Source organism: Peromyscus leucopus, chromosome 1 (genome assembly GCF_004664715.2).
Source record: "Peromyscus leucopus breed LL Stock chromosome 1, UCI_PerLeu_2.1, whole genome shotgun sequence".
In the NCBI taxonomy this organism is placed as follows: Eukaryota; Metazoa; Chordata; class Mammalia; order Rodentia; family Cricetidae; genus Peromyscus; species Peromyscus leucopus.
This window is the reverse complement of record NC_051063.1, coordinates 46,852,593-46,863,183: the sequence shown is the minus strand read 5'-3', so window position 1 is coordinate 46,863,183 and position 10,591 is coordinate 46,852,593.

Below are 10,591 nucleotides of genomic sequence, written 5' to 3'. Positions count from 1 at the left end.
TTCAGCTTTTCTCCTCAGTGTGCCAATCACCGTTTATCTAGTTTGGCTACATGTTTGTGTATCCAGCCATTTGATATTGTGATACTACGTTGCTTCTGGCTGGAGAATAATGCAGTCCCATTATAACAAAGACATACAAACAAACACCTCACAATGTTTTAAGTAAGTTTATGATATTTTGTTGGGCCATATTCATAGGTATCTGTTGCTAAAAGGGACTCTAGCCAGTAAACATGGCTCTGGTAGGCCTGTCCTTCTTCCCATTTTCCTCTGACTGCCAAAAACTGTTGGGTTACGTTGCTGAAGCTGGCCCGCAAGGTCCATTTCCTTATTTGGCCAATTCTTCCTCCTGAGGCTGACTACCAAAGTACAGCTATCAAAGTATTGAAGTCCATCAATCAAAAGCCTGCTTTGGATCACCTAATTAACATGCCCAATAAAAATTAAACACCTCATCCTAACACAGGGTTTCCCCCTTTACCTTTATAAACCACCATTGACCTATGAGCCATGTCTGTCTCCTCTCTATCCAGAGGCAGTCTTTTGTCATCATCCCAGGACAAATACCCCTCCTCTTCTCCCTTCCTGTTTCTATCTCCTCTCCCTTGTTTTCTTACCCTTGACCCTCTTCATCCATCTTCTGTCTTTGTCCCTTATCCCTGACCTCTCCCCCTCTGGGGCAAATAAATCTCCTTTGTGCTGAGAACTTGGTCTTGGGGTGTCCTGATTCAAATCAGAGGTTCCCCACATTGCCCATGGGCATGCTTGACAGGTACTTTCCCTCAGAAGCCCATCTTACAAACAGGGCTTTTCTTTCCAGTGACTTTAGAGAAAATCCTAGTAAAGGTCAATCACCAATTAAAAGAATCAAGTAGAAAGTCAGAGAGCCATCTTTGTAGAAGATTAAAAAAGGCAGAGAGCCAGGCTTTAGGCCATGGAATAACACCAAAAATTGGGTTAATTCAGTGCTTACTCTAATAGTATTTAGATGGATTTCTACCACAGATGTTTAAACCTTTATATCTGATCTGCTTTAAAGTTTGTAAAAGGCAAATTGATTTAAATGTTGCACTTCTCGGAAATCAACATGAGAAATACTGAATTTGGCTCATTTACAAACATGGGAACATGTCACTTGGGTTAATGATTAGAAGAGGGAGGTCATTAAACTTTCAACCTTGACAGTTACCATGCCTAAGCCAGGGCTCAGTGTGGGGACATGTTGGTTGAGTACCACAAAATCTTGAATTCCTGTTTCCCTGAGTAATTAGAATCTGTCCAAGGGCCCTACTCCTTTAGGGCTATTGTTGCCTCTTGACAAGCCTGAGACCTCTCACTTGAATATAATGCATGTCCTCTTGGGTTTGCCCTCCATCCTGACTATTAGACAATATATAAGGATAAGTTAATATAATGACCCAGCCAGGGACACATTAGACTTGATCAGAGAAACATTCTCTACCCATAAGTCATTATAACATCAAACAAAATACACTGGTAACCAGGGAAACATGGATCTGAATCTGAAGTTGCTGAATTAAAGAGAACAAAACAAAAATGTTGGGCCCCCAGGAGATATAGCATGGCTCCTAGGATGGTGGAAAGGGAAATGGCCCAGACCATATAAGACAGACAGAAGCCATATTTGACATGGCAGAGGTAGAAGCAGGGATTACATGTTTGGCAGATTAGCTGTGCTGAAATGGATCTGCTAGGTAAGAGATACTTCCCAATGACTGCTCTGTGGGTGGGAATGAAGAATCATTCCCAAAGTGTCACACTCTGTGCAATATCAGGGCAAGTGTTTTTTATTGGTTTTGTTTTGCTTGTTTTCCTGACCTCTGAATACAATTGGCATAAGCATTCTTGGTGATTAACACAGCATTGTCTTAGTGCCTTGGCCAATGAGGAATATGGCTTACTGCATGTTGGCAAGAAAGATGAGCAAACTGTTCAGGGTTGACCTTCCTCTGCAGCTTGGGCTGATGTTTTATGTAGCAAATACAGAAGTAGGCTGTGTAATGGCATTGGGGATGTTGATGCCTGGAATAAAAATGAGCTGGGGATGCTTTGAGCACCAGAAGGTTGGTTCAGTAGACAGAAGGAATGTCAAGGTTAGATTGAGTGTTGGAAGCACCTATGGTGGTGAGATTATGTAGATGGCAAATAAGACAAGCAAAGCTAACAGCAGATGGGTGAAACCAATAAGGGTACCATGCAAAATGAATAGCCAATGAAATCAAGATGGAATCATTAGGGAAGCAAGGCCTCTCCCAACAAAAAAAAAATTGTTCTCTGTCCATTGTCCAGTTTCCATATCTCAGTTATTAGAACTGAAATCTAGCACTGAAGGACAGCCCAGATTATTTATTTATTTGCTATTTTTTACCATTTTGCTCCAATATCAGAGTAAGTGGTTTTTTTTTTTTTTTTTTTTTTTTTTTTTTTTTTTTTTTTTTTTTTGGTTTTTCCGAGACAGGGTTTCTCTGTGTAGCTTTGCGCCTTTCCAGGAGCTCACTTGGTAGTACTGTGTGTGTGAGTGTTTCACCTGCATGTATGTGCACCAAGGTCCATGCAGTGACTGTAGAGGTTAGAAGAGGGCATCAGATCTCCTTGAACTGCAGTTGCAGATGGTTGTGAATTACCAAGTGGATTCTGAGAACTGAACCCAGGTCCTCTGTAAGAACAGCAAGTGCTTTTAAGTGGCGAGCCATCTCTACAGGCCCAAGGTAAGTGTTTAAATTAATGAGTCCCTTGCCTTTCTCCAAAGAGATGTGTCTTAACTAGGGGTTCTATTGCTGTGCTAAAACCATAGCCAAGAAGCAGCTTGGAGAAGAAAGAGTTTATTTTACTTCCACATCACAGTTCATCCCGGAAGGCAGTCAGGGCAGGAACTTCACCAAGGCAGGGACCTGGAGGCAGGAGCTGATATAGAGGTCATGGAGGAGTGCTGCTTACAGGCTTGCTTGATGTGGCTGGCTCAGCCTGCTTTCTTATAGTTACCAGGACTGGTAGTCAGGGTTGGCTCCACCCATATAGGCTGAGTCCTACATTAATCAACAATTAATTAACAAAATGCAGTAAAGACTTGCCATCAGGCCAGTTTTATGGAGGCATAGTCTCAACTGTGGTTCCCTCTTCTTATATAATTCTAGCTTGTGTCATGTTAACAAGAATAGAACTAGATGGCATAGGATTCTTAGCTATTTTCTCAGATAACAGCATAGTGGAGGCAGGGGGAAGCAGAAAGATATTTCTGAAGACTGTTGGTTGGATACAGGTTGATATCTGTCAATACTCATGACGCAAAACATCGACATGATCTCTGTGTTAGAGTGAGGGAATACAGGGGCTAGTGGTTATTTTTCTGAACTCTGAATATAATTGGCATCAGCAAATTTGGTGACTGACACAGAATCTACCTAGTTCCTTGACCAATGAGACAAGTACCATGATTGTTAGCACGGAAGTTTGAAACTTCTCATCTTCCCATGCATAATAAATTACCTCTCTCCAAAGCTCAGTCCCCTCAAATAAAGCAATGTTTTTCCAAACCCTTAGGAACAACAGCCCCCAAACAAATACATAAATAAATAGAGTCTTGCATCTCAGGGAAGGGGGTGGGATTGAAATGGCATAATTATTGTCACTCTTAGAAACTTCAAGGGTCTGGAGGTAATTGTCTTTATAATGTGTTCATTTATTTTGCAGTTTTGGATCAAACACAGGAATTTGTGCTTGTTAGGCAAGTGCTCTACCACTAATCTCTACTCCCAGTTAACGTCTTCATTTAATTCATTATTTTGATCCATATGAAAACATGACAGGTCCTGGAAAATGACAGTGAACTGAGAATTTCCTCAAGAAGTTGCAGCAATTGTAGCTTCTGTACCTGATGTTGTGTCCCTGTAGACAGCTGATCAAGATAGTCTCAAGTACATAGTATGTGAGTACTTGGTTTGAGAAATGAAGAGGATCAGAAGAGGGGAAATGATTGCATCTTTTAATTATTGCTTCTTATCACAAGAAAGTCCTTATTGGGTTGTGGGCATGGAATATTTCCACCTTGGAACACTGTCAATATTCACACACTGGGGTGTTGCAGGATATTCTAGGCAAAGGTGTGTTACATTTGTGTATGCTGCAGAATATTACTTTAACTGTGTAAAGGTGTGTTACTTTTTTTTTTGCTTCATTTGTTTAATGATGTGAGGATATGTGTTTCATTATGTAAAGATGTGTTGCATTTGTTATGAATGCTAAAGTAATCCAACTGGTCTAATAAAAAGCTATACAGTCAATAGCTAGTCAGGAGAGGGATAGGCCGGGCTGTGAGTGAGGGAGAATAAATAGGAGGAGAATGTAGGCTTGAGAAGAGAAGAGGAGAAGGAGAAGAGAGGAGAGAATGAGGAACACACCTGGGGCCAGAAGCCAGGAAGCCATTAGTCTGCCAGACATAGAGATGAAAAGAAAGTAAGAAAAAGTAAAAAGAATGGGACATTTGTAGATAAAGAGAAATAGGTTAAGTTAAAGGAGCTATCCAGAATCAAACCTAAGCTAGGCCAAGCATTCAAAACTAGTAAGTCTCTGTGTTATGACTTGGTGGCTGGTTGGTGTCCCTAAAAGAAAAAGCCAGGTACACTGGGGTAACACAGAGACTACCAGCTTTTGTGAGGCCCAGTGCGGGAAAGTTTGCTTAAGCAGGTTCAGGCTGTGTTGCAACTGCCCAGTTGCTTGTCCCACATGACTTAACATATCCTCTGACCTCACATACCCTCTGACCTTAGAGTTTTGAGGATAGGATACCAATGAAAGAATCAAAAGGCAGCTTCCTGGGTTCCTGACTAAGGCAATTCAAAGATTCAATTCAAAAAATTTATTTTTTTTATTATTTTATTTTATTTTTTTAAATTTATTTTACAATACTATTCAGTTCTACATAATAGCCACAGATTCCCTTGTTCTCTCCCTTCCTGTCCCCCTCCCCTTCCCCCCAGCCCACTCCCCATTCCCACCGCCTCCAGATCAAGGTCTCCCCCGAGGACTGGGATCGACCTGATAGACTCAGTCCAGGCAGGTCCAGTCCCCTCCTCCCAGATTGAGCCAAGCATCCCTGCATAAGTCCCAGGTTTCAAACAGCTAACTCATGCAACGAGCCCAGGACCTGGTACCACTGCCTAGATGCCTCCCAAACAGATCAAGCCAATCAACTGTCTCACCTATTCAGAGGGCCTGATCCAGTTGGGGGGCCCCTCAGCCTTTGGTTCATAGTTCATGTGTTTCCATTCATTTGGTTATTTGTCCCTGTGCTTTATCCAACCTTGGTTTCAACAATTCTCGCTCATATAAACCCTCCTCTTTCTCACTAATTAGATTCCCAGCGCTCCACCAGGGGCCTAGCCATGGATGTCTGCATCCAGATTCCTCAGTCCTTGGATGGGGTTTATGGAACAATTATTAGGGTGTTTGGCCATCCCATCACCAGAGTAGGTCAGTCCCGGCTGTCTCTCGACCATTGCCAGCAGTCTTTTGTGGAGGTCTTTGTGGATTTCTGTGGGCCTCTTTAGCTCTTTGTTTCTTCCTTTTCTCATGTGGTCTTCATTTACCATGGTCTTCTATCAATTCAAAAAATTTTTAAGACAGCTCCTGGCATTCCTCTACACAGTGTCTGGGGACATAGACCCCGACTGAGATACAACAAATGTCAGAATGGTCAATTATGACCTGGATCTTTTATCTCATCTGTAAGATCAATCCTTCATGAGGTGGAAGAGCTGAGGACATATGCAAGCTGCCTCAGCCCAAGTCTTTCTGTCCCTTACTCCTACTGGAGCTGTGACTCCTCCTTGGCTCTTTCCTGTGTCTGCTAAGCATCCCATGTGACCTTATGGAGGTGGAGGAAGCAGACCCAACTTGACTCATAGATAAGTTAGTTTGGTATTTGGGAACATGGCATAATGGTGGCTGCTTGCAGCTCAGTTGAGTTGGTCCAGTAAGGGCAAATCCTCCCACGGGTCAGAGATTTCAGTGGTACATGAATGTGAATGCTCTACCTTGTGTGGGAAGAACAGCTCAAGTTTACTTGTTCCTGCACTTGTAGGCACTTGTAAATGATTAAATGTCTAAAATCTATTAAATGTCTAAAAAGTTCAAAGTAATAAAAAGAATGTGGGGTAGAGGAATGTGAGTAGACTGTGGCAATACTCATTTGTAAGGCAATAAGTAGACACAGGCAATGTATGACCAGATTGAGCAAATGAACTCAGTACCAACCTTATCTATAATGACGAGTAATCTATAGTGTTGAAATGCTGGTAAAGAAAAGTTCTTGGAATGCAAAATCATGAAAATCACAATGTTGGAAGGTTTAAATCTCAAATGTTGAAATTCTAAAAGTCCACATAAGAATTTGCAGGTGGATCAAAAGCTGTTTGAAAGAGATAGGACACTGAGTTTTGAAGAACAGATTAGCCACAATACAGTGATGAAAACTTCAGTTTCTAGAGAGCTAAAATGCAAATTTAAAAAGAACTCAATAAAGTAGATATCAAGGTAACAATCCAATTAAAAATGAGGTACAGGTCTAAACAGAATTCTCAATAAAAAAAAACTCAAATGGCTGAGAAACACTTAAAGAAATGTTCAACATCATTAGCAATCAGAGAAATGGAAACCAAAACTACTTTGAGATTCCATCTTACATCTGTCAGAATGGCTAAGATAAAAAACACAGTGACAGCTCATGCTGGTGAGAACGTGGAGCAAGAAGAACACTTTTTCATTGCTGGTGGGAGTGTGAACTTGTATAGCCACTATGGAAACCAGTGTGGCATTTCCTTAAAAAATGGGAACTGATCTACCTCAAGATTCAGCTGTACCACTCTTGGGCATATACCCAAAGGATCATTCATCCACCACAAAGTGACTTTGTTCCACCATATTTATCACTGCTCTATTTATAATATTCTGAAATAGGAAACAACTTAGATGTCCCCCAATGGAGGAATGGATAAAGAAAATGTGGTGCATTTACACAATGGAAAATCACTCAGCCATTAAAACAATGACACCATGAAATTTTCAGGAAATGATGTGGTTCAAAAAAAAATCATCCTAAGTGCAGTCTCAGAAAAACAAATATGGTATATATTTGCTTATATGCGAAGATTAGCTCTTAAGTCTATGATAACAAAGCTATAAGCCCTAGAACCATAGAAGGTAGGTACAGAGTAAGGGACTAGAGGGTACTGATAAATCTTGCTTGGGAAGGGAAATAGAATAGATAATTATGGAGGTATGTTGGGGGCTGTAACAGGAGGGCTGTAACAGTAGGGAGGAGGACAGGGTTGAGGGAGAAGATATGGGGAAAAACAACTAAAATTTAAGGGCATTTGAGAGGCAGTATGGAAACCTAATATAGGAGAAACTTCTTGAAATATATGCATATATGATGGCGACTTAATTAATTAACCAAATAATGGGGAAGACTGGCTATCTCTTGTCACCAAATGAAGTTTACAGTGCTGGGATTGGGTTTCATCTAGTTGAGTTGTTGACCAAAGGGACAGAGAGAAATAAATGGACAGAGAGGTTGAGAAAGGTCAAATTCTACAGATTTATTTTAGTTTTCACACAATTGTGAAGATTTTATACTAATCTATCCTTAAATATCTTTCTTTAATTCTGACACTTATTCAAAACTGACTTACTTCTTTTGAGTTAGGATTTTTTTTCATTTCTTCTCTTAGATGCTTCTAAATTCCAGTTAAAGTAGGCTGCCCACTCATTACTATTTGTTTTATTCTGAGGAATTCTAGGCTTGCACACAAAAATATCAATTTTGGAACATCAAATATTCCCCATAGAGGAATGTGTAAGACTATTATCTTTGGTTACAGCTCTCAATTTTTTATATACTTGTAAGATGGAAATCCACAATCGCCATATATACTGCAGGTTGGAGTTCCTGATGGTGGGTATGTAAACACTCCTTCCTTCTTCAATAATGTGTCTCCCATTTCTTCCTAGAAAACTGTGAGCTTTTTTATGCCAGCTAGGGAATATTTATTGTGGATCAGGCTTATGGGATTTGCTTTTGGGATTGACTCTCTCAGCTGTCATCCCAAGACCATTTCCTCCTGTAGTATCATTGGTATCCTACATGTTTTACAGGGACATGAGCATGACCAGACTCTTCAGTGTTCTGGGACAAGATGGTGACGTTCTTTCCAGACTGAGAGCAGGGTGTGTTTTGTTGGGTCCATTGTGAGGATTTTGACATCACAAGTCCTCTCTGCTGCTACCACCCTGTTGGATTGGTGCCTCTTATTTTGGGGATGTTTCTCATCAGATGCTTTAGAAAATTCCTAAGCCAAAATGAGCCTGGTGGCAAGAAGAAGAAGCCATGGGCCACAAATGTAGAAAGAGATATTTGAAGAGTGTCAGGAGACAAAGGGCAATGAGCAAATCAAACACTCTGAACACACAAAACTAAGACAAACCAAACAGAAACCTGAATGTCTTCAAAGTTCCAAGAACCAATGAAACAGAAAACTTAGAAACCAAAATGCTTCTGACACACACAGAGCAGCTGCTTTAAAACAATCACTTTGAAAGCAAAGTAAGCATTCAAATGAACAGGATCCTGAAAAAATCAGAGCTCAAAATACAACATTGGACTAGTGACCAAATCTAAAGAAAGAACTCACAAACTTCTAAACAAGGAGGCAAGGCTAGAAAGCCAGCAGCATGGGAGTCCTTGTAATGGTATCTGGTGCCAACGCAATTGAGTCCTTTGGTGAACAGTGGGCCATTCTTTTGAGGCCTGACATTTGGTCATCAGGAAAGACATAGTTCTTTATTCTTAACTCTCAAAGGAAAAAGAGACAGATTATTCTAGAGCCAAATATGAGTGATAGCGGCCCAGAAAAAGATTCAAGTTTGTCAAAAAAGCAAATCCCAATATGGTTCCAGTGCCATGAAATTTTTACACTAACAGAACAGAGAAAATCATAAATGAAGACATTTTTCAAGTGCATTGGTGAGTACATCAGATGGGTGGGCTTCAGAAAAAATGGGGAAATCTCAGCCTACATAGGCCTAAGATGCTGTCTAACGGCATTCTTGGCCTGTTGATTCCTAGAAGTTAGGGTATATGTTTACACACTCAAAGGATTTACCTAGTAGTCACAAAATTGGTAGTTCTCATATACAGGAAGGAAATAATTGTCTATTGAAGGGGTTAAAGGTATTGCAAGGTAATTTGTCTCTGACATGCAACATCCTAATCTCCCCACACCATTGAAATTATAATCAGATGATCAGCTTTTGTGGTTCAGTAATCTTTCTAAGAATTTTTATTCCCAAAGACAAGCTCTTGGAAGACAAAGTTGGCACCATAGCTTCATCTATTCCCTTCCCCTAGGTTGAGGTTCCTTGTGATATCTCAATACTTTGGAGATCATAGTTTTAATAGTCTGATGGCCAAAGGGAGGGCCACATGCATTTCTGTTTAGAATATCTTCACTCTTACTAGGAAAGTTATAGATAGTAATTAACTTTATTGTTAAAATTCAGCCATCTGTGGGATTAGGTGGGGGAGGGAAGGATGGAGAGAGAGAGAGAGAGAGAGAGAGAGAGAGAGAGAGAGAGAGAGAGAGAGAGAGATTGAGTGTGTGGGAAGAGATAACTGGAATTGAGGGGCTTTTAGGGGAGTGATGTGGAAACCTAGTGAGTAGAAACTTCCTGGAACCTATGAGGTGACCATAGCAAGGACCCCTAGTAATGCAGGATATAGAACCTGAACTGACCATCTTCTGTAATGTGGCAATGCTTCCAGTGATGGAACTGGAAGATCATCCCAGTCTCACCCTTAGACCTACAAGCTGTCCTGTCTGTAAGATGTCCTGAGGTTATGGTGGCTCAGAGTTTGTGGGAGTGGTCAACCAATGACTAGTCTAACTTGAGACCCAGACCTAGGGAAGAACCAAACACAACTGGCAAAAAAAAAAAGGCAGCAAAATGATTTTTGATGATACTCATAGATTGGTGCCTAGGTTAGTCATCATCAGAGAGGCTTCTTCCAGCTCCTGATGGGAGCAGATACATAGACACACAGTCAAACATTAGGAGGAGCTTGGGCAAACCAGAGGAAGATGGGGAGGAAGTATTGTATGAGAAGAGGAGTCGAAGACACCAGGAGAACAAGACCTACAGAACCAACTAAGCAGGGCTCTTATGGGCTTATAGAGACTGAAGTATGATTCTTTTGCCTGCTCTTGAGACCCCTTTCCTCCTACTGGGTTGCCCTGTCCAGCTTTAATATGAGGGGTTGTGCCTAGTCTTATTGCATCTTGTTATGCCATCCCTGGGAGGCCTGCTCTTTTCTGAAGGGAAACAGAGGGGCAATGAATCTGGGGGAGAGGGGAGGTGGTTGTGGGGACTAGGATGAGTGGAGGGAGGGGAGGCCGTGGTCGGAATTTATTGTATGGGAGACAAATGAATAAAAAGAAAAAAGAAAAAAAAAGCCATCTGTACTACACTTTAAAGAAGGGAGAGTTGTGTTGAAATGGTAAATACAACAAAAAGTGTT